At 37.9% G+C, this 20,715-nt stretch overlaps 1 long non-coding RNA gene across 3 annotated transcripts in view; it reads left to right on the plus strand.

Annotated features, from left to right (window-relative positions):
* The first annotated feature begins 238 nt into the window (after positions 1–238).
* The window catches only part of LOC105491119 (uncharacterized), a 40,121-nt gene continuing 19,644 nt past the window's right edge, over positions 239–20,715 (plus strand). The window contains exons 1-4 of one of the 3 annotated variants that reach the window (XR_011607223.1): positions 239–298; positions 1,843–2,030; positions 13,297–13,390; positions 18,398–18,552. This is a non-coding gene — a long non-coding RNA (uncharacterized lncRNA). The other 2 variants (XR_011607222.1, XR_011607224.1) reach the window with 2 other exon arrangements.

The raw sequence follows: 20,715 nt of genomic DNA on the forward strand, positions 1-20,715 counted from the left end.
AGTAAAGCTGGAAAAAATTAGCAAGGGCCAGAACATAGGAATCCCTGGAGACTACTGTGAAAATTGGATGTCTTACTGATGGCTGGGGGAAACCATTAAATAAGTTTAAGTTGGTGACTAACAGAGTTCAATTTTCTTTCTTCTGTTTTGCTTTTTCAAGATTACTCTGCTTATATTTTGAAATGAAGGTTTGAAGCCTGTGAGGAGGTTACTATGGTAAACATATGAACAATAAGACAGTTACAGTAAGACTGAGGCAGAGGGGAGGGTGCTCACAAAACTAGGTGTTCAATCGGAGGTAGGAGAATTTACTGATGTGGGAAAAATAAATTGGGGAGCAGATTTTAGAGCCTTTGATTAGTAAAGAAAATCTGGGGTTCAGAGGCAGATGTAAATTTGAAATGTCTAAGATATACAATGGAAAGGCATAACTGGAAATCAAATGGACAGGTCTATGACTCAGAATAGGGAAGATTCATCAACTCAACCTAGATTCGTCCTGGTCCACACCTAAACTAGGGTCACTGAGTGGAGAAATAGATGGAGTAAGGATCTCTGTTCTGGCCAAGTCTCCAATTTCAAGGGGTAGGCATTCCACTAACGCCTCCGTGTTTCCATTTCTTATTCAGTACAAATTTCTCTGTCTTAAATCATTAGGCAGACTAATTTCTAGGGCTAGTTCTTCCACTGCAGCAAGACTCTTTCAGTTTTCAGCCAGAGGAATGTTCTTTTCCTGACCACCACTGACAAAGAACAAAAATGTTGACCATGTTTTGAACACACCCCAATTTTCAAATGGAGAAGCCTGTTCATGGTGGGTGACTTGTTTGACAGGATACAAAATCAATCCCAGTGAGGGCACTGGATTTGAAGTCTGAAATGTCTGATACTCTTGAAAGATTGAGCTAGAATCCCTTCAGTGGTGCTTTAGGAATATGATAACCATTTGATGTAGCCAGAACATGATTTAATGCATTGCTAATGTATTTAGCCCTAGTGAAACTGATCCTACTTCTTCAACATAACTTTTCTATCCCCCAGTAACCCATTACTAGGAAAGCCTTGCCAAGATGGGATATTTTTCTCTGAAGAGATTTGATAGAATAGCAAGATAATTTGATGAGTACTGAGTTGGTCATTTTAACACATTTATCCATATCACACATCTTTGGCTCAAACATTTCTCTAAATACCTAAACTATCTGATCATAATAATGTTCCTTGCATATTTTAGATGCTGACTCCATGAAACCCAGCTTTCCCTGATGAGTTAAATCTTTTCACAATCTGGCCCCACTCAGAGGCAGAATTACTATGAAGTTTTTGAAGTTTAATACAGTCCCTCACTTGCATGGGTTTCCTCCAAGAACCCGGAAAGGGCCCTAGCACTGTGCTTACACATCACATACAAAATTGGCACAATTTTTTTTCTTTTTCAACATAGTTATCATTGCTGTGCTTTCTACCCCTACTTCCTTTTTTTAGGGGTTTTGGGAAATTCCAGTTCAAGGAAAGGCAAACTGACAGGATATTCAGTTTGTGCTTAGTGGGGGTACGCTTGTGCAGTTGACAGTATCATGCGTAGTTAAGTTATTGCTAGCCACTGAGCGTAGAAATGACTCCTAGGAATACTTCTACCACCCATTGTGTTGACTCTCCTGTTGTCACAACAGGAGGGCAGGACCAGATGACATGTAGATGTCCTACATTACTGCCAATCAAAATATAAACGTAGTGGGGAAGAAACAAGGTTTGAAAACCGAGAAACACTTTGTGAATAATTTTTACATTCCTCAGAAATGTAAAACTCTAAGCAAAATATTCTTTCTTATGGGCCCCTAGTCTAAACAATCAACAAAAACAACAAAAAAGACACCAAAAATAATGCTAAAGACAGAATTATCTTTCTACTCTCACTGTACAAATGATTCTTCAAGATTATAATGTGAAGAGCAATTAAAGAGGATGCAGCCAAAACATGCAGGGAAAGGAAAGTGTCATAGAGATGTGTCTGGTATCAAGTAACAAAGGTATTGTATCATTTTTCTTGATTTTCATTAATTTTCAGATTTGGAATGTCTTGTGATTATCTTTTGCTGAAAGTTCGTGTTCCCCCAATATTTATATGTTGAAATCCTAACCTCCAAAGAGATGATGTTAGGAGGTGGGTCATTTAGGAAGTGATTAGGTCTTGAGGGTGTAGCCCTCATGAATGAGATTAGCACCCTTCTAAGAGAGGTCCCAGGGAGCTGTCTTGACCATTTCACCACAGGAGGACATAGCTAGAAGGCACTGTCTGTGAGTAAGTGGGTCCTCACAAGACAGCATATCTGCTGAGGCTTTAATCTTGGACTTCCCAGCATCTAGAATTATGAGAAATACGTTTCTGTTCTTTTTAAACTACTTCGTTTATGACAGAATATACTAAGACTTTTTTTTTTTAAGGAAAAGCTTTTCTTTCGTAATTGAGGTAACATACAATCACACAATCAGGTCATACTTCTATAATTCTGATACCTTATATCACTAATCATTTCAAATATGTAAGAAGTTATGAGAGAGAGATGAAGCAGGGGGAATGCCAGGACCTTCCATTAAGTTGTGCCCAGGGACCTTCTCGTTACATTTGGGTCCAAGTTAACATATGACACTTCTAAGCAAAGCGTGCAGTCCCATCACTTGCAGAGGGAGCCACTTCAGTTCTGACACATCCCATTAGACACACAGAGTTAATGTGTATGTGACATTAATGTGTGTATGTGACATTTTTCAGTAAATCCACAGACTTCAGGTATATTTACTACCAGGGCTGCATAAAGCCAACCTCCTTGTATATGTGACCAATGCCTCCTGAACTTCCCCCCTAACTACACTTTTCAATATGCTTCCATTTAATAATTGAATTTTGCTGGCTTCTCCATCCCTATTCAAATGGCTCTGACATTACCCAAGACGTGGTTGGTATTTCTCAACTCAGACTTCTCTTGTGAGGGTAATTTTCACCACTGCCTCCTAACAAGCTAACAATTGCTTTCTAACAGCCTGTAATGAACAGATGCTTCAGACAGCTTAGAAACTCAAAACCCAAGATGTCTTGGCCTTATTTGAGTTCTGCCAAAGGCTTTGATCTACATATGTTCAGCCGCGGATTATAAGGACAAAGTGGGGCTGCCTGCACCACCATCCTCTGTAAACCTCTGCATGTTTATTTCTGCTCATGATCCTCTACATATTTTATTGTTTTCTAGTGCCTTTGTGTTGAGCATCCATCAGGATTTCCAGAAAAGGAAGAGAATTGTTATCAGTACCTGAATAGCCCTGCTAGTGTCCACGTGTCTTTTCTCTCAGCAGAGCCCGTGAAAATGTATTTGTCAGTTAGGGGGATGGCCTTGGTTGCCTCAGTCCTCACAATTTCCAGGAATTTCACAGACATTTCAATTTTAACTGGAAATGCCAGCCAGCCTCCATTTGTCTTCCAGCACTTTTCCCTCTGAGTGATAATCAGTGATAATCATGCCCTCATTGCAGTGCTGTGCTCTCACTTGCTCTAATGGTTTTCAAGTTGAAGTCCTACCTTATTGGATTGCAGCCATATGCCTGAGAATTCGAATTTCTCCATGTTAAAACAGTGCATGTAAGGCCAATGTGCATTCCACAAGATTGCAAACTGTATGTGGCTGGACTCCAAATCTGTTATGGAAAAAAAAATGTGTCTGCCAAGAAGGTAACATCATAGCAGTCCTTGTTGGCCTATTGCACTTCCTGGAGAGTCTCCACTGTATTGAGTATGGCTGGATCAATCAGAGGAATCAACTTGTCTAATCCTTGATAGTCTAGTATTCACCTCTAAACACTGCTATCTGTAAGTACTGGCCACACTGGACAAGTAAAAGGGCAATAAAGGAATCAAAACTCCCATCTCAACCATTTCTTAACGAGAGCAACAATTTCTTGTTTCCCTCCCGGAATTATTTATTTTTCATGTTTATTACTAAGGAAGTCTTGGTTCTAAAGATTTTTGTTTATCACAGCCAATTAAAACTACATGAGAAAGATTTAGCAGATATCCTCCTTGTAAAGGGCAACATTCCCTATTTGCACAAAGTACCCCTCCCAAGCTCACATTCATAAAAAGGCAGGGGGACCATGCTTATGCAATCACACTTTCCAGTTCATCACTCTACCCTTACCATGGTTGCCTGAGCAGCACCGGGACCCCTCTCAGGTTCACCTCCATGCCATTCAGAGCAAAATTACCCTCCTTACTACTTTACGCTGGGCTAACATTCATAAGCTATGTTACTGAGAAAAATGACTTTCCTATGTACTTTACACTGGGCTAAAATTCCATAGCTAACAATCCTAAGAAAGTTTTGTTTACACCCCGTGGCCCCCATCTTAACCTAATCATTGCATGAAGTCTAAGATCTCTTGCAGAGATGAAGCATGGAGATCTTGGCCTCTCAGTTCATCTTATCTTTTTTCATGGCTTAGCCTTTAATTAAGGGAGTAAATTTCTTCAGAGAGTATAGATCAAGCAAAAGTACCACTGCCCTTTAAGAGTTAAAAGAGACTGGGAAACCTCCCAGGACTTTACTCACTGCAGCTTATTAGATGTCAGATCATCCAGGGGCCTTTGCTCGTAAGTAGTTGCAGCCACTTGGGGATCAGTCATCAGCACAAATAATCACTTCCATTCCGCAATATACATCATCATCAGCATATTTCCCTGATTGCTATTTCTGCAGTAACATGTCAATAATTGTTCCCCAGGCTTTTCTAACATTTTGCTTTTCAGTGTCCTAATGCTTAAACAGAAAGCACCCTTTTGAGATTCCATCGTTACCTGCACCTGGTCTCTAGCTGTGTTTATAATTTTGTGAGTAACCAGGGGCAATAACTGAGTTATTTTGCTAGTGAAAGTAATATCATTCCTAGTTGTCAAAGAGGCACGATAAGCTATTCAGAACTAGAAAATGTAGTCTCGCTGAGGTTTCCACCTGTCACCTCCTCCTCTCATAGAAGTCTCACTTTCATAAGGGCTTTTAACAATGGCCAGAGAATAGAATTTTTATTTAATTTGCCATTTTTCCTGTGACTCCTGTCTATCCACTTAGCCATTTTCCCCAGATATATCGATTTCCTACAAATTCCACTGATAAGACTCATTCCAGTAACTACGCCTTGAATTTTCACCTTTCCATACAAAGGCTGATAGGCAGAAAACACGGCAACAAGCCTGCATAGTTTCCCCCATTTCTTCTTTTCCTTGCCAAAATAACAACAATATCTGAGCTATTGTGATTTATGGATCTAAAATGCAACCCTACTCAATGCACCGATCAGAGAGAACATGAAAGAGCATGTTGTGACATCAGACACACAAATCAGAGATCTTACCCAGTATCAAATACAAGAGCCCAGGGAATTTTACCCCAAAATTAGTCCCCTGGTATGCTGGTTATTTTAAATTAAAGGCTCTTGAAATTCAGCAAACGCTAGAAGAGGCTCCACTTTGATATTCTGTTATCTACCATAAGACTAGATCTGCCAAAGAGAACGCAATTGCATTCCATCCCCTCTGAAATCCCATTCATTATTAAGTTTATTTCTGTCTCTGAGGTCCAGTCATTCTCCCTAATAACCACTTACTACCCCTCAAAAGAATTGCCTACATTTCTCATTCCCCCACCCCATGAAGAAGAGTATATAAGCATCTGTACTTCACTGAGTTACTGCGTAATCTCTTTCCCGCACTCCCCCATGCTTACATACATTAATACAATTGTAATTGTCAATTCATTTCAACAGACTTAGACTTGATTCTTTAGAGAGAAAAGCTTTGAATTTCCCTAGAGGAGCTTTACTAATAATTTAAGGAATCCAAGTAATCACAAGTCTCAGAAAAACACGTAAAGTATTAGGGTCTCCAATGTAGTTCCCCAGATGTGTACTGGTCCTGTATCAACAGATGTGCTCTCCCAGTGATACATGCAGTCACATTCCTTACACTGTACAGAAGGAGGCACTCTGGTCATTACAACATTTTTTATATTCCGATAGTTACACAGATAACGAGAAATTTTCTCTGGAATTTCCCCATAAAAGTATAACTGGTTGGGTGTGGTGGCTCACGCCTGTAATTGTAATCCCGGCACTTTGAGAGGCTGAGGCAGGCGGATTAGGAGGTCAGGAGATGGAGACCATCCTGGCTAACAAGGTGAAACCCCATCCCTACGAGATGGCGCCACTGAAATCCAGCCTGGGCGACAGAGCGAGACTCTGTCTCAAAAAAAAAAAAAAAAAAAAAAAAAAAAAAAAAAAGATAACTGTCATGTTTTTTGAGCTCATGAAATCCTAGAGAAGGAAGTTTATACATTTATGCTTGGGAAAAACAATCAGAAGACAGTTACTCTCCTGCTAGCAAATACCACTGGTTTGTTTGCCAAGAGATATGTCATTAGTGAGTTTACAATAAAAATTGATGATGCCATTTGCTTTCTCTCCCAGGAACATATTGCTGTCCCGGAAAAGGGATTCAATGGATTACCTACCTCCTGTTTACCATTTCCTTACCTGCCTCAATTTGTATTTGTAATCCTGGATTCTTTTTCCAAAAAGTCACCCCTGAATTATATCTTTCAAGATTTCCCAAAATGGGATCAATCCTTGGCTCTGCTGTATGCAGGCAATGAGAGAAGAGTGAAGATACACCTCCTTCCTTCTCTATCTTTTCTGCTGCACGTTATCCAATCCCATCCACACCCCATTTATCCTAGGTACACTTCAACCTGTTCTCCTACATGTCTGTTTAACTCTGTCTGAAATCAACTGTTTCCCTTTTGGGAAAAATCTTTTATTGATTTCAAATTTTAGTGTTCTTCCAATTACCTCTACAAAATTTTCTCTAATTTTGCTACCTCTTCTAATTGTATCCTTTTTCTGAAATGTCATTACTTATGCAAACATCTTCGGATTATGACTAATAATAGCTACCTCAATTGAGTGCCTACTATTTGCCGTCAACTTTTCTAGGCAACTTACATGATTAATAACTATATCAATCCTATTAGTCATCATTGTGCATATTAGTCTTTTGCCCAACATCACATAATTAGCAGATATAATCAAAAATCATTATCTCACTTTGTGTCTGACTGCCTTCAAAATGCACCATATCATGATGTATTGACTCTACTCTGCTTCATAGTTTTCTCTAAAACTATTTACATGTTTTACCTTTTCCTGCTAAATGATAAACACTTCCATGGGAAGTACCCTGCATTGTTAATTTTATTATCTCTCTTCACACTAAATATCATCCATCCATACTGTAGCAATTTTGTAATATTCACAGAATATACACATGAATGAATGAACTACATAGTAAAAGTAAAGGTCACATTTTCTGCTTATTCTATAATCCCTGGGGTATGAATACAATATAAATGTATCTATAAATTATTGCTGATTATATGTTCAGGTTGTTGTATTTTTGGGGCTAAATAATGGACTATTTCAATAAAGACCCAGAGATGCAGGGTCTTAAAGAATACAGAAATTTTAGGTTGAGATGGGAGGATCACTTGAGCTCAGGGGTTAAAGACCTGACTAGGCAACATAGTGAGACTCCTTCTCTACATTTTTTTTTTTTTTTCAGTTAGGCAGACTTGATGCTCTGCACCTTGAGTCTCATCTACTTTGGAGGCTGAGGCAGGAGAATTGCTTGAGTCCAGAAGGTCAAGGATGCAGTGAGCCATGATCACACCACTACACTCCAGGCTGGGTAACAGAACAAGGCCCTGCCTTTAAAAAAAAAAAAAAAAGAAAAAAGAAAAGTTATATATTTCTCATATAAAGCACTGACCTAGTAGGCTGCCTTGGATCAATTAAGTCACCCATGCACCAAAGTTGTGGGTTGCCATCCTCAACATGAAGCTTTCAGGGTTACTACAGACATTGATTGCCATTTCCAGCCAGCGTTGAGGAGAAAGCACAAGCCCAGAAGAATAGATATCCTTGCAAACAAGTCATATGGAAGTTGCATACTTAAAATCCTTTTTCATTCTGTTGGCCAAAACACAGTCACAGGGTTGTAAGAGTCGATTGGAAAATGCAGCCCCTGGCTCTCTAGGTGGCAATGTGCCAGGCCAAACCTCTATTACAAATGGTACCTGGCTTAACAATGATTTGATGTAGGATGTTTTTAACCTTATAGTGGTGCAAAAGTGATACACACTTACTCTAAACCGTATTTCAACCATACCCAGCCATTCTGTTTTATACTTCCACTATAATATTTAATAAATTACATGAGATATTCAGCACTTTATTATAAAACAGACTTTGTATTATGTGACTTTACCCAACTGTATGCTTAGGTAAATGTGTTGAGCACATGTAAGGTAGACTGGTCTTAACTATGATGTTCCATAGTGAGGTATATTAAATGCATTTTAGATGTATGACATTTTCAACTTATGATTGGTTTATCAGAAGATAACCCCATTTTAAGTCAGGGGTATCTGTATTATATGTAGACTAGGACAGGCCAATGTGATAACAGCCAATTCCCAACTCTTAGTGGCTTAAAAGAATATTTTATTGTTTATCCACTCTCCATGTCCATCATAGGTCAGAGGGGAGCTATGCTCAATATTTTCTCATTGCTCTTACTCTGAGATCCTGTTTACTACCTGGATCTATGCCTGATGCTGAGACAGGAGGAAAAAGTATATAACTCCTAAGAGTCTGGCATTGACATTTGTATGGTCTAGCCCAGTCGTGACACACATCACTTCCATTAAAAGTACCTGGTCAAAGAAAAAAAATTACTGGGCAGAACTAGTCATGAGAAAGGGCTCAACCAACCACAGCTGGCTATGAATTACAAGCCTCATTTGTACCTAGATGATAGATGCCAATATACAGTGAGCAGCAACAACATTTATCACATTCCAGGAAAGGTGAAAGATGAATAGGGTTTATAACCAACAATACTCAACCCTGGCCTACCAGCCTGAAGATATTTCATTGGGGAACACATATCTGCCATGCTAAGCTATATGGTTTGGATGCAATTGACTTCATGCTCCAATCTAATAATGGGCATTTATTGACCTAAATCAATCAGCATAATCTTACACACCTGATCATAGTTGATTCAGAAATAGGCATGTAGCATAAATTAGTCAGCGTAAGATTAACAGTGTTAATGTTAAAGCTGTGGGAGAGACATACTCTAAGTATAGACAAGAAATATGCAGCCTTGGCAAACGTTGGTACCCACCATTTTAAGAGGGATCACTCACATATGAAAAAGTATCACTGTTAGACATTGGTAAGCTACTAGATTAAATTAACCTTGCAGTTTTACTATTTAATACAGTTCATTCTGCATATTCTGTTACTGACAAAATAAAGACTTAAGTTATCAACTTGGCCCATAAAGCTTAAGAAAACTCGCATTAGTATAATTATGGAAAAGCAAGGCTTATGAGTTGAAATGTAGAAATGTTACTTACAAAAAGTGACATCAGAATTTATCCTAGAAACCATATTGAAAATAGCTTGATGAAATGAGCCTATTTTGTACTTTAAAACTGTGGCTCTGCTGGGTTTTGCCAAGTTTCCCTATGGGAGAACTAAATGACCCTGAAAATTGCGGAGAAAAGCTTTCAGAATTCTTGAGATCATCTGAGATATACACAATAAAAGAAGTGGAACATGGTTTTTTTTAAAAAAAAAAAAAAAGGTGGGTGGCAAAAATTGCAAAATCCTGCAAGCTGTGCAATTAACCCTTTACTTTAAGTAGTCCCCTCAACGGAAAAAAAAAAAAATCTCCAGTAAAGTCTATCACCCTGACGAGTGTTTGGCAACAGATTTATTTTGGTAAATGACTGTCAAGTTGGGGTTTTGTAGAAGCAAAGCTCCACCTGGAGAAGCCAGAGCTCAGGAGGCAGAGAAGGTCAGGAGAACATAATTTGTACTTCAACCCTAAATAAACATCAGCAAAAATTAGGGGGAGGATTTTGGAGTTGAAGGTATGAGGAACTGTGGAAAGGGAGAAGGTTGGATATTCCAAGAAATGAAGCTTAAACCTCAAGAAAACATTTTGATAACTTTAAAAGTTCAAGTTAGATAAATAGAGTGATTTTTCTTTCTCCACAGTCTGTTAACCCAGAATCAATGTAAGGGCAAAAAAGTTTTTGCTTCTCCCACTGAGGGGCATTAAAATTGGTAGTGATTGTTAGTAAAGCTAAACATATTCCACAGTGTATGCACACCAATGAAAAGAACTGGTCTACAAAGTATGCTTTTAATAGCCAGGTCAGGAGTGAAGTCTTAAATCCTACTCCAAATTTGTCACTAATCAGGAATGGGAACCTTACTGGGTCTTGTACTAATGTAAGTCCCAGCAAGTATAATGTGGACTAACATTAGTATCAAATTCTCTTTGTCTCTATAAATCTATAAAAAGCAATAGTAACTAGAATACATAAGCAATTCATGTAATACTTATGCCTAATATCTGTACTAGTTACTCTGCTAGCCTGTGACAATACTATTACACTATTTGTATACGCCATTTAAACTTTCAAATTCTTTTCCCATGTACCTGGTATTTTCATTGTAAAACTACTATGCAAGAGCATTGGCAGTTAATATTATGCCCATTTCACTGATTAGGAAAGTGAGGTACAGTGAGGACAAGGAATTTGCCCAGTGTTGGACAACAAATAAATTATTGAACAAAAACTAGGATCCAGATTTTTACCTTCTAACTTAGGGATTTTGAACCAAAAAAGAATATAAGGCCGGGCACGGTGGCTCACGCCTGTAATCCCAGCACTTTGGGAAGCTGAGGCGGGCGGATCACGAGGTCAGGAGATGAAGACCATCCTGGCTAACATGGTGAAACCCTGTCTCTACTAAAAATACAAAACACTAGCCGGGCGCGGTGGCGGGTGCCTGTAGTCCCAGCTACCCGGGAGGCTGAGGCAGGAGAATGGTGTGAAACTGGGAGGCGGAGCTTGCAGTAAGCGGAGATCGCACCACTGCACTCCAGCCTGGGCGACAGAGCGAGACTCCGTCTAAAAAAAAAAAAAAGAATGTAAGATACAATCTCTCTCTGTATATATATATCTATATATATATATACACACACACATATATATACATACAATCTAATACTGTACTTTATATTTTATTCACTATACTTTATATTTACTATACTTTGTTTTATATGTATCAACACTATATTACTGTACTACCATGTATTACCAATAAATAGTATATTTTACATATATGTACTATATGTAATATATAGTATTGGATATATAATTATGTAAAATATAGAATTATGTATATATAATTATGGAAAATATCTATCCAATGCTATATATGCATATATATACAGTAATATATATACATATATATGCAATAAATAGTATTGTAGATGAGGTTCTTTCTAGCATTATAGCCAATACTATTTATGCCCCAGGATAAATAATGAACAGTAGAAAGAATAAATGCCCTGAAATACTGTAGACTGAAATGGAGTCAACATGGAAAAGCAACAGATGCTTAATAGAAAAATAATTTTGTTCAGACAAATTTGCAGCACAAATATGCTGACATTTTTATGAAGGACTATTATCTCTTATCTAACTGAAGTAAACCACAGTCATAAATTACAGTATCTGAACTTCAGTGAGTTTTCAAAAATACATCACCCACCAAAGATTAATCTCCAAGATCAACAAGCACTATTCGCAACATAGGAGAGTGAGTCCAGTGACAAACGGCTTGGAGAAGGGAAGCATTTGAAGGTGAAGAGCAGTGACAAGTGAGGCTCCATGGGGATTAAAATATGAAGACCATTTTGATTCACTATTTTTCTGTATTTCCAATGCTGGAATGGAAGCAACCAGTAAAAATGATGAAGGGTGCAAATGTGAAAAAAAAAAAAAAAAAAAAAAAACAAAACACACCCAAGAGGATGGGGACAAATTTAGGGAGCAGAACTTAATTTAAAATAACTGTGACAAAATTGGAGTACAGGGAAATAATTTACTGACTAATGTACCTCAGCGTGTGTAAATAAATAAGAAATAACAAGACTAGAGTTACAAATAGCGTAACAAGCAAGACACAGCCATGATGAGCAGAATCTGCATACTCTGGGGACTTTCAAGTACCCAGGGATACAACATTATGCGAAACAATTCTGGCACCGGATCACTCCCTGACAGTCGTAGCACTGATGCATCAATCTTTAATCTTTGGGATGTACAATAAAAAAAAAAAAAAGGTGAAGATTTTTTAACTTGTTGCATATTCCACAAATTCCTTTTTCAATTTTTGATTTTCTGCCTGCTCTCCCAAATTTAAGCATTCTTGTTTTCCTTTTTCTTAATTGTATCTCATTTTTATGTTTTTCTCCATCATCTTTCACATGTTTTCTTTTTTAATTTATAAAAATCACAGATACAGTAGTACCACCTTCTTGGTGGTTTTGCTTTCTACAGTTTCAGTTACCCAAGGTCAATCATGGTCCAAAAATATTATGCGAAAAATTCCAGAAATAGATGATTGAAATGTTTTAAATTGCATGCCACTGTAATTAGTGTGATGAAATCTCACCTTGTAAAAATAAGGGCTACTTGAAACAAGCATTGTGATACCATGACAATCGATCAGTTAACCAAGACGGCTACTAACTATAATAAACCCTAGTGTTGTATTTGGTAAGTAGAATGAACATTTCAACCTAATTAGACAGGTAAGTTTTTATTCCCCAGGATTTGACTACTTTCTATAACTTCAAAATTCCCTTACAATTTATCATCAGACTCATCACCGTTCTATGTCTAATCCCATCTCTGTGCCAAGATGCTTCTGCTAAGAAAAATAATAAAATCACATTTTATCACTTTCAATGCAGTAGAGGACAACAAGCATTGGAGGTGACTCTAGCAGTAGCAGGAATCCAAAAGCACTGAAAAGATACAGGCCCTGGCTTTCCCCTGTGGTGGCAGCACGCTCCAAAGGAGGCATGTTGGATGAAAGACTGATGGGAGTAGAAGCCCTGCAGTAGAAGTTCAGAGAAGAATGGACTGGAAGATGCATTGGGGCATTGCTGGAAATCTCAGTGAAGAGCTAGCTTAGCTACTAAGATTGTTTGCCCTCAACTATCTCCTCCCTCTTCCAACTCGTCTTAGTCCATCTTATGTTACTATAACAAAATACCACAGACCAGGTGATTTTTAAAGAACAATGATTTATCTCTTACAGGTCTGGAGGCTGTGAAGTCCAAGGTCATGTGGCCTGCATCTGGTGAAGGTCTACTTGCTGCATCATCCCATAGCAAAGGCAAGAAGGCAAGAGAGTAAGAGGGGGCCACACTCACTTTTATAAGAACCCCACTCTCGAGAAAACTGAACTACACCTGAGAGATGATGACATTAATCCATCCATGAGGGCACAATGCCCATGACCTAATCACCTCTTATTAGGGCCCCGCCTCCCAATACTGTTGCATTGTGGATTCAGTTGTCAACACATGATCATTGGGGGACACATTCAAACCACAGCACAACTCTATTGAGATTCCATCAAGTGGTGCTACACCTGGCTTGATGTAGAGCAACAAAAAGAAACCAATATCAGTGAACTGAGCCAGAAAAAGTGTGCGCCTTCTAAGAGAACAGTCAGTCTTCAGCACATGTGAAATGGGGACCCTACAAGGCCAAACATCAACATTTGTTATTTAAAGAAAAGCTGCAATATAAATTTCATGTATATTTAATTTTTAAAACCTTGACAATTGATTGCATTTTATTTTTAAAATATTGTCCTGGATAAATAAAATATATCTTCAAGACATTTGTGACTCACGGAAGCCAATGGACAATTTGTGTCTTGGTTTAAATTCTAATTTGTAACACAAAATTACATCTATTCCGAGCCACAATGTGTTAATTTGCTTCCTTTTTAAATTGATCATATGAGGATCCCTGAGGAGCCTCATACTCTGTGGGGTTTGGGTAAGATAAACTATTATGTAAAACATAATAAAAGCAAGTTGGATTTTTATAATTCATTGGAATTTGTTTTAAGAGTGACATGAAGTTTATAAGTACACCACTCAACACCTAATTTCAGTCTTTGTTTCCACTAAAATTTTGAAAAACTGTATTTAGATCTTTAAGTAAAATGAGCACCCTATTAAAAGTAACCATAAGGTATCTTAAGTGCTTTCAATCTCAAAACAAAACATTGACAATTATAAATTATGAAAGTCATATAGAATAAAATCACAATATATGTGACCTAAGTTCACAATGATATACTTACTCTATTTCCAGTATTAGACTTCATAACCTAATGGTCAAAGAGAGGGAAAGCATTTAAGTTAATGGTATTACCAGCCAAAAAGGGTGGACACTGAGGGGAACAAAATTTCCTTGGCTAAAATGAAAATGGTTACATATAGATAGCAATTTAGATTTTAGTTGGAATTACTTATTTCTGGCTCTAAAATATTGCTTTATTAATTAACATATAAATTAGAATCAATTCTGTAAGAGCTATTTTTGTTTTACTTTTTAAACATCTTCATCTATGTCTAACATGCTAAGTCAGGCAGAAATACTTAGGTGTATAACATTTGTGCATCTCTTTAGAAACTAGAGTATGAAAGTAAGGTTTAAAGAATAAGAAAAATAGAGAATAAATTGTCAGCGTCTAATTTTAAATACTACCACTGAAATTAGTATCCTTATTCCAGGTATTGCATTTGCATGATACAACAAGCTTAGAGACCAAATAAAACTAGTTTGGTTTAAGAAAAATCAGATTTTAAGTGAGTCAGGATCATGCCACTACACTCTAGCTTGGGGTATAGAGCAAGACTCTATCTCAGGGAAGAAAAAAAAAGAAAACAGAAAAAAAGAAAAAGAAATCAGCTTTCAAAGGTAAATAGTGTAAAGAAAATATACAAATCAACTTGCAGTACAAACTCAGTTTTTCTAGCTTCTGCTTGTTCCTACTGTTATTTGTCATGGCAATAAGTGAAGAAGTAGGAAACAGCTGCGTTTCATCCAGTATCTATTTCTTCCTTTTCATTACAAAAATTGTTTTTTTCTCTGAGTGTATTTTCACTCAGAATAAAAGCTACATTTCCCAAACTACCTTGCAGTTAGGTGTGAACATATGGCCAATTTCTGGTCAATGAGGTGTGACCATGAGTGATTTGTGCAACCTTTGAGCCATGTCATTTAAAGGAAGAGTTCCCCTTTTTTTTGGTTCAGACCAGGTCACTAGCTGGAAGGCAAAAGTTATTGGCCAACCTGCACGACGTGGTAAAAGTCAACATCTTACAGGGGCTGCGGGAATGTTGTAGAATGAACCTGGACCCCTGGCACAAGGTCATCTTCATACCACTTCTGGCCAGACCATATAGGAGAGAAACAATGCATATTTATCTTACTAGGTCATTATAAGTTTAGGTCTCTTTATAGTACCTATATATTAAAACAAATAAAAAAATTGGTCAGAACAAGATCAAGAATAGCTAGCCATCACTTAGAAGTCAGTTGCACAAACACAGAAAGTGTCCACAGGCAAACTAGTGCCCCTTATTATGCCATGAGAAAGCATTTTGGGGCGTTATACAAAATCCTCATAGGGAAAACCGTGCGCCTCAGAGCTTGTAACTCTAAGAGAAACTATGGGGGAAAACTGATAAAATTGGTATGTATTGGTTGTTTCTTGGCACTTTCAGCAAAGTTCAATTTGAGTGACTAAGATCAATGCTTGTAAGTGTGTATGCTGAAATTGAAAAGAACTCAGTTTTTAGATAGATTTTTCTTAGCCTGTGGTCAGAAACCCAAGGTGACTAGGATCTGGAAACTTGGGGCCTTGGAGTATTGATCAAGACAACTGAAATAACTTTTTACAGTGATTCTGAAAAGGTAGTTTGGGGAAGAGATAAATCTGTGCCCCAAAATCCTTCACCTATAGAGGCCAGATAATAGGAGTCCATTGAACAACTAAAAAATCAGATTAAAATTACTGCCTTATTCCCTCAGCCTATTTTCAGATGGCTCCAAGGAAATCACCATTATATTAGGAGAAAGGGGAAGAGAAAAAGCAGAAGAGACAAGTAAATAAATGATTTTAGGCTTAAAAACTTATCCATGTGATAGCTTTGCTATGACTGTTAACATATGAAATTAATCAGAAACTAACCATCAGCAACATTTTTTACTAAATTATATGATTAAGGAAACTACAAGCCAGTCCTAAAAATTCCTAGGCAGCCAGTAAAACTAAAATTGGAGCTCCAAACACACGCAAGAAGAAAACTGAGAAAAGTTGGTCCTCCCCAAGAAAATACCAAATGCTCACTTCAATTACAACTTGCTCAGATTAATAGGCAAGGAAGGATCTTTCAGACATCTCCATTAGAGGTCACAGAAGACAGTGGCTAAGATACTTCCAGAGTAACCAGGAGATGACCTTAGCAAGAATCCTACTCAGCTACAGTTCAGAACGCCTCTCTAGTCTAGCCCAGTACTGTAGGATATTTTATATGTATCGTTACCCTCTGGGGTTTCTCATTTTTGGCTTTTCCAAATACTTGTTAGTATGGTTTTACAATTCCGTAACCAGTGTGCATTGGGTGTCTCCCGGGAAGGTGACATGTCATTTAATTTAAAGGTGATTCAACAGGAGGAGCACATCTCTCAAATTTCTAGGACTTGTAATTGAAGTTGAGCCCGGTTCAGAAATTTGGATGATCTTTCTTGGCGAAGAGCAACTGTCTTCTATACTTGAGAAGAAGAGAGTACTTTGACATTTGTGTGACCAAAAAGATATATGACGATGAAAACTCTTAGTTCCCAAATACCCATTCTTCCTTTGTCTGAGAGTAATAGATATTTAGATATTTTAATCGATATTTAGCTGAGAACATACTTGTCAGAATACAGACTTTACTCTCAAGTTTCTCACTCTTCCCAGGCTAATGATATGACAACACCTTGGCCAGTGATCTAGAAGAAATAGGTAATATAAACTTCTCAGAAAGTTAAACGTAAAGTTATCATATGACCCAGAAATTCTAGCCCTATCCAAGGGAATTAAAAAAATAAGCCCATCCCAAAGCTTGTATATAATAGCTCATAGTAACATTATTCATAATAGCAAAAAAATGGAAGCAGTCTAAATGCCCATCAAACGAATGGATAAACAAAATGTGAACACAGCCATACAATGGAGTATTATTTTGCAATTAAAAGGAATAAAGTACTGATACATGTTACAACATAGATGAGCCTTGGAAACACGCTAAGTGAAAGGAGATAGTCACAAAAGGTATTACATTGTATGACTCCATTTATATGAAATACTCAAAATAGTCCAATCCATAGAAAGTAAATGTAGATTAGTGATTGCCCAGGATGGAGGAGAGGGGAAATTGGGAGTGAGTGCCAACAGGTAGAAAAGGTAGGAGGTTTCCTTTTGTGGTGGTGAAAGTTTTCTGAAATTAGGAGTGATGGCTGCACAACTCTGATTATACTAAAAACCAATGAATTGTACACTCTGAAATTTTTTTCAGACTGAGTTTCACTCTTGTTGCCCAGGCTGGAGTGCAATGGCATAATCTCGGCTCACTGCAACCTCCACCTCCCAGATTCAACCGATTCTCCTGCCTCTGCCTCCCAAGTAGCTGAGATTACAGACATGAGCCACCACACCCGGCTAATTGTGTATTTTTAGTAGAGACAGGATTTCTCCACGTTAGTCAGGCTGGTCTCAAACTCCTGACCTCAGGTGATCTGTCCGCCTCGACCACCCAAGGTGCTGTGATTACAGGCATGAGCCACTGCGCCCAGCCCTGAAATTTCTTAGTGTGAATTTTACATTTTGTAAATTGTACCTCTTTTTTTCAAAATAGTATCAGTGTCAATCCATTTAGGATGCTATAACAAAATAGCATATGTTAGGTAGCTTATAAGCAACAGAAATTCATTCCTCCCAGTTGTGGAGGCTAAGTCCAAGACCAAGACACCAGCAGATTTGGTATCTGCAGAGGGCACATTTCCTAGTTACAGATGGTGCCTTCTCACTGTGTCCTCACATGCTGGTAGGGTCAAGTAGCTCTCTGCTGCCTCTTTTATAAGGGCACTAATCCCAATCAGGAGGCTTCCGCTCTCACAACCTAATCACCTCCTAATGGCCTCACCTTATACTACCTTACCTTGAGGGGTTTAAGATTTCACCATAAGAACTGGAAGCGGTGGGGAGACACAAACATTCAGACCATAGCAACCAGCAATGTCCACATCTGATAAAGAAGAAGTGTGTTCTCTCATTCTCTTTCTATCAGCTCCCTGGCAAGCATATGGACATGATTGTAGTTAATTGTCTTGGATATGTAGATAAAAGCAACTCACTATGGAGGAGTAAGATTGAAAAAGTCTTGTGTCCTGGTACTACAGAGTTAACCAAGTAGTCCTGGACCACAGTCTCCTACACAATCAGGTGAAAGATAATTAAAATGATTAAGTTCAATTTAGTTTAAGCCTTTGTTACCTTGAGTCTCTGTTACAACAGCCAGATCTTTGTTGTAATTCAGGTAATACAAGAATTGAAGAACTTTCAAAATTGCTGGTAAATGATTTTTATCGTCTTTTAATTTCTGTCCAGCCATCCATATAGAGGTTGACATTGCAACTAGAAAGTACGTCAAGAGAGGTGATGTGGTGTTGTGTCTGAGTGAATGAGGTTTATTGTTAGACAACCCTAGAATTGAATGTATTCAATCTACAACTGAGTTTTGTTAACTCCCCGTATATTACTTTGACTAATTTATTTAACACATCCACTCTAGTCACATTTTTTCCACTTGTAAAATAAAAATAATAGGAGTCTTAAGCCTAATATATAGCAAGGACTCAATAAATTGTAGATTTTTGGAAAGGGTACTCACACTTGGAATATTGCTTGAGATTTTACTTGTTATATGCAAGGTTTTCTCCAGGTCAATTGTTACCTTTTATCTCTTTGTCTCTGCCTTTTAAATGCCCTAGAGCTTTGCAGTTGTCAACCATACAACGAAACGTCACTTCTGTTTAATGTTCAATATTACTGATTATGCAATGAATAAGAGAAGTCAACAGCTGTGATTTGCTATGGCTAATAGTATCGGTAACTCAAGGATCAGGTAGAACAAATCAGAAATATTTGTGATAAGCTATTTTTTAAAGCAAGTGAAATTAGACAATCTTTTGCAGACACCCTTGGGGATAACAGTGTTCTTGAGAAGTTGTTATTCATGCCCATAGGACATGCAGAAACTAAATTGCAGTCTCCAGAAACCTGTGTCACTCAGCCTGATGCATGATGTCAAGTTGCAGTTGACAGTGGGAAAAAAAATGTTAAATTACTGTCTGACACTTTTAAATGAACTTTAAATGAACAATTCATCTCTCAAGCTCAATATGCTATAGGCACGTTACAAAATAAATCCTAAGAAAATATTCTGTAATCAGAATTTCCTTAGTATTGAATTACCCTCAGATAATAAACATTGTCTCAAATATTGCAATACAGTATAAGGTTGGCATTATATGAGACACAAATTTTTCAGATTGAATACTATTTTATTACAATTTTGTTAAACCAATGTATGTGTCTGCAAATTCTGAATTCAAAACTGGAATATCTATAGTTTTTGCATAAATATTATGAATTACAATAACTGCTACACGGAGTAAGGGCAGAAAACAAATGCAGGAGGTTTCTCCATTTTCTCACTTTGTGAATGAAAACAAGGGTAGGTCCATGACTCTTCAGGTCACTCCTAGGTAACAGAAGTTCTTCCTATCACTTTTGTCTCAAAACAATCAGTTCAGTAATTGGAATATTCAATCCAATGTAATCACTAAAAAAATTCTAGGTTCATTTAAACGTGTACTTTTTTATGAAGCCAAAAGAGAGAGCATGTTCAGCTTACTTCTTCTCCCTGCTTCTTGCTCAGCTTTTAATAATTTTGGGTCCTCACCCTTCAGGGAGGGAGAGGTAAGAAGGAACAGAGAGAAGCAAGAAAAATGGTAGCCGTATCTTACTTAGCGCTAATCTACACTGATGCTCTCCAGGTCTCGCAGTCTTCCAAGCGGACACTGCCCTCGTGGGAGATCCCTCATTTGAAGTTTCCTTGATCCAGGCACTTTCATTGCTATTCCAGCTCCCACACTGCACATACCTGGACACTGGGTGGTACCTCTAGTTCTTTTTCTGAGTTTTTTTTTTTTTTTAAACGAAGTTTCACTCTTGTTGACCAGACTGGAGTGCAGTGGTGCAATCTCAGCTCACCACAACCTCTGCCTCCTCCTGGGTTCAAGCGATTCTCCTGCCTCAGCCTCCCAAGTAGCTGGGATTGCAGGCATATGCCACCAAGCCCGGCTAATTTTGTTATTTTTAGTAGAGATGGGGTTTCTCCATGTTGGTCAGGCTGGTCTCTAACACTCCTGACCTCAGGTGATCCATCCGCCTTGGCCTCCCAAAGTGCTGTGATTAGAAGCGTGAGCCACCGCACCCAGTCAGAGGTTCTTTTGCTTCTCAAGGCTCCCCTCTTAAAGAGAAATTAAGACAAGCCCACTCCATGCATTTCACATATATCATACATATTATCAAATACATAGG

The sequence above is a fragment of the Macaca nemestrina genome, chromosome 8 (genome assembly GCF_043159975.1).
Source record: "Macaca nemestrina isolate mMacNem1 chromosome 8, mMacNem.hap1, whole genome shotgun sequence".
NCBI classification, from domain to species: Eukaryota; Metazoa; Chordata; class Mammalia; order Primates; family Cercopithecidae; genus Macaca; species Macaca nemestrina.